The sequence below is a fragment of the Myotis davidii genome, unplaced genomic scaffold, assembly GCF_000327345.1.
Source record: "Myotis davidii unplaced genomic scaffold, ASM32734v1 scaffold271, whole genome shotgun sequence".
In the NCBI taxonomy this organism is placed as follows: Eukaryota; Metazoa; Chordata; class Mammalia; order Chiroptera; family Vespertilionidae; genus Myotis; species Myotis davidii.
This window is the reverse complement of record NW_006284839.1, coordinates 2,430,316-2,435,265: the sequence shown is the minus strand read 5'-3', so window position 1 is coordinate 2,435,265 and position 4,950 is coordinate 2,430,316.

Here is a 4,950-nt window from a genome sequence, read left to right as displayed (position 1 = left end):
GCCCAGAACGGAGTTAGTGGGAAGTGCCTGCGTGGCATTTGCCTTTGTCATACACGGTCTGATCTCTCCTGTGGACTGGATGTGGATTCTTGAAATAAAGGGCCGTCTTCCCAACGGTGTATTTCTCCCCCATGAGTTTGACTGGGTGTGGTTGTATGTTTAGTCTGCTCCTCCTTGGCAAGGCCGTTCTTGTTTTCCTTCCCCGCGAGACAGCTCTCTCTCTCTCTGTACCCTCTGTGGCAGCCTCGTCCGAGTTCTCGGCTTTCAGTTTCACTAACTATGCTGCCCTTTTCTGGCTTTTGTTCAGAAACTGAAACTGCATTTCATACATAGCTGGTTTATATCTGCCACGTTTCCATTTTATTAAAAACTTAGCCTTTCCCCCTCGTTACTACCACTTGCTGGTCTTCCAGCATGAGAAGGAACAGTCCTGCTTCCTCGGCAAAGTTCCAGAGTCGATGATTTTCATGACATAATAAACAAGATGTAAAATGAAATTGTTGCAGGTTGGGCTCCCTGGGGAGCAGACGATGATGTGGCACTCAGGATGTTTACTAGGGAGACATCTTCAAAGGGGGGGAAGGAAGCAAGAGGCAGAAGGAAAGTTTGGGGGTGTGCAAGCCCAAGGTCACGTCGGTTGGCCCCAGGAGGAGCCTGCAGCTAGAATTGCTCCTCAGAGGAGTCTTGGCTTGGGCCCAGATGGCCAGGCGTCTACACTTCAGCATCCCTCGGTCATTGCATGTTGGCTACCTGGGGAAAGCGCATGACCTTGGGCAACAAGGGCCTCTACAGCTGAGGCCAGCAGCATCCCTGGCGAGTGCTGAAGAGGGTGTGTGATGAGGGATCTGGGCAGGTCTGGGCAGGGCCTCCCCGCTTCCTCCCCACTGATGCAGGTGTAGTGCAGCTACGGCTCCAAGATAGGATGCAGGGTTTTAGTTAAGAAGTAACCTCCATTGTCAGCTTTAGTTTGATATGGAAATTTGCTTTATTTCATTGAAAGCATAGGATGTTAGAGCCTGAAGAGGCCATAGAGAGCCTCTATCCAGCCCTCTGGTTTAATGGATGGACAAAAGGAGTCATAAAGGGGAGGAAATCTCAGTTCGGTTTCCCCAGCAACAGGCCCAAGACAAGGATTTGAGAGTAAGTGGTCTGAGAGGTGTTCCCCAGAAGTAGGGAGAAGAATTCCCCCACACCCCCAGCGAAGTGGGCAAGTGGGAGGGAAGAAGAGGAAGCCAGTAAAGATGATTTTCAAGAGAATTACTGCTGTGGACACGTGGAGCTGAGTCCCCGGAGGGAACTCAGGGAGACAGTCCACAGGCTTTAGAGTTCTACCCACAGGGCGAGGAAGCTGGGATATTTGCCCAGCAACGTCCCTGTCCATCCTAGCTCTCTTTGCAGGCCCGGCCTGCTCCCAGAGCCAGAGGAAAAGCCGCAGGTGTTCACATGTGGAGGTGAGCCTTGAGGACACAGGAGGGGTGGGAGACAATGACAGTCTTCCACAAGGCCTTGCCCAAAACGGGACTAGAACTCAGGTGTCCTGACTGTTAACACCGATTATTGAGCATCTCCCTACACTGTGCGCCAACCTATCTAAGTAACTAGTGAGGAGAGGGAGGCTGTAGCAAGAGCAGGGGATATAGTCCCTCTTTCTGGGAGACAGTCTAATTGGAGAGCCAAGCGCACATTTGTGCCTGAAAGAACACAGAGAAGATTTCATACTCATTCGCACCAGCTGGGTGGATGATACTGCTCTGAAGGCAGAGTGTTGCCTTGTCAGTGCTAAGGTGCTTGTGTGAAGAGCTGCTCCAGAAGGAAAGATGTTTTTTGTTTTGCTTTTGTTCATTTGTTTGCAAGAGATTGAGTCTGGAGCAGAGCCTCAGTTGACATGGATTGGTATGGACCGAGAGGTAAATAGCACACTGGTTAAGAATCGGGGGCCATCGGAGTGAGCCGTCCAGTTTTCCTTCCTACTTCCCTCACGCAGGGATCCTTGGGCAGTGGGTGAATTAAGCTTCCGTTGATCCCCCTATAAAGTAGGGCCGGTAAAAGAAACGAGTTCAGTGCACCCCATCTGACCTAAAGCGTGCTGTGTGAGGGAGTGTGGTCCTCAGCTGTGGCCATGCTTATTGTTGATAGAGGAGAATGGGAAGGTGAAGTCAAGTGGGAGCATGATTAGGGTCCGAGATCTGAGAAGAGGAGAAATGCCGTGAAGGACAGCTCTGGGGTGCTGGGCGAGGTCGAGGGAGGCTTTATAAGTCGAGGTCTGCCCACTCAGACCAGGTTCTCATGGAAGCCTAGGTCCCATCAAAGCGAAAGTTTATGGGGAAACCCAACATGTAAAACATAAACAGAGCCGCTGCTTGAAAGTGGCGTGGGGAAGCAGGGGTCCTGTCTTCCCCCTCCTCCTCAACCACCCACAACCCCGGAGGGATTCTGAGAAACCCCAAAGCCGCAGGAACAAAAACAGTTTCTTTTAGAAGGGTTTTTAAAAGCTTCTGTTTGTTACACCTCATTTGTTCTGTATTGAGTTGGTTTTCCAGAAAAACATTTTTTTTTTTTTTTAGAAACTCATCTTGGATGAAATTTTGCTTAAGTGTTCCTTTTTTTACCTTCTTAACAAGGCTGACTGAAAACCTTTTAATCTGTTCTTGATGATTTTTGATTATCATAATGAACACTTAGTTACGGTTCTGTGCTTTAATGTGGTGATTTCCAACCTCAGAGGTTCTCAAGAGTTAGGACTGTTTACTTACACTGTGCTTTTTAACTTGCAACAAGAAGCAGCGTGGCTTCAAGGACTTGGGAGCCAGACTGTCCAGGTTTGTGTCCTCGTTTTGCATCTTATTCGCACTGTGACCTTGAACGAGTACTTAAGCACTCTTTGCCTCAGTTTTTTCTTCTGTAAATTGGGAAGAGTCGTACTTAATCCATAGGATTATTGTGAGAAATTTTATGTTTATAGCTTAGAATAGTGCCTGCATATAAAAAGTGACATACAAGTCGTCGTCGTCTCCTCCTCCTCCTCCTCCTCCTCCTCCTCCTCCTCCTCCTCTTCTTCTTCTTCTTCTTCTTCTTCTCTCCTCCTCCTTCTTCTTCCTCCTGTTTTTGTAATTTTTCTGTTCTCATAGCACAGTGATTAAGCCTGTGAGCTTTGAAGCTAAATAACCTAGATTTGAAATCCACTACCATTGTGATCTCGGGAAAGTTAACTTTCCCCCTGTGGGAGCGCACTGACCACCAGGGGGCAGCTCTTGCATTGAGCACCTGCCCCCTGGTGGTCAGTGCACGTCATAGCAACTGGTCATTCTGCCATTTGGTCAATTTGCATATTAACCTTTTATTATATAGGATTCTGTTTTTCACTGATTATATATACTTCAGTCTTTCCTGTACTCCACTGAACCCGATGTATCATCCTGCTGGTTTCCTCATTAATGATTTCAACAAATTTTTGACACATGCTGAGTTAAAATTTGTATGAGTCATATTTTTTATTATTAAAAACTGTATCCCAACAAACCAACTACCTATTAATGGAAATTTTCTTTCTTATTGTTTTCTGCTTTCTCTAAAAATTTCGTTTGCTTTTCATTGCAATTTCAAAATGGAAATATATTTTATAGGTCTTTTATTTTTTTAATGTAGGCATTCTGTGAAGAGTAGCAGTAAACATAGGTCGTTAAAAGTTTTAAACCTTGCCGAAACCGGTTTGGCTCAGTGGATAGAGCATCGGCTTGCGGACTGAAAGGTCCCGGGTTCGATTCCGGTCAAGGGCATGTACCGGGGTTGCGGGCACATCCCCAGTAGGAGATGTGCAGAAGGCACCTGATCGATGTTTCTCTCTCATCGATGTTTCTAACTCTCTATCTCTCTCCCTTCCTCTCTGTAAAAAATCAATTTAAAAAAAAAGTTTTAAACCTGAAGGTTTTAGGCTAAGCTTCATTGTGAATCTAATGATTTCAGCAAGACCCACAGAGTGTGACATCAAAAATTGTAAAAATATCCCATTTGCTGTAGCTACAACTACAAATGAGACAGTGATAATTTTAGAGGACACGTTTGCAGTTAATTGCTTTTATAAAGAGAATTTTTTAGAATTATGAATATAATTTTTAATTTGTATATGTTTCTGTCCATCTTTACTCCTTATAAAGTACTCTGACAAGTCTTGCAATAGGGAGGAAAGCTATTTGCTAGGGATGTCAGCGTTGGATACTGAACTGAACTTGTGGCCTTTGAAGTCACTTGGGTTGTTGAAGTTCTATGATCCTAAGGCTGTCATGGAAAACTTTTGTATTGTATTGATCTCCCCTCCTTTGGTTAGAGGTTTGCTCTCCACTGGTTTAGGTAGTCTTAACTAGTATTTACTTAATAGATATTAATTTAGTCTAACTAATATTTAACTCTTTTAGAATGTAAACTCCACGAGGATTGTCATGCCTCCTTAATCCACATTGGGTTCCTAGCACCTGGCCTAGTACCTGGTACATGGTGGGCCCTCAGCAAAATATTTCTGGCCTGACCGAATCCCTACCTGCTCACGTTCCCTTCATCAGACAACAAGGACACGTGAGGAACTTGACGGTAGACAGATGATTTCAAATGCTGTGAATGCTGAATGTGGTTGGATGTGTAACCCAGGACTTCACCAAGCCGTGAGACTCAACGGGGACATAGCAGATCCTCTGAGCTCTCTTATTAGTCTTCTGTGCCAAACACTGCCATTCTCTGCAGCATTTTGGTTTTTGCCTTTTGTTTTTTTAATTATCCTGCTTGAAATAATGGGGAATAAATTGATATGAAATGGTAGAGCTATTTCTTTGGGTTTTTTTTGTTAGTTTGCTTTTGGGGGGAGGGGTGTTTTTAACAGAGAATGCTACTTCACAAAGTTTGTTGGTTTTGTTTTAGTTTTATATATATAATATAAATATTTTTATTGTTCAGAGAGGC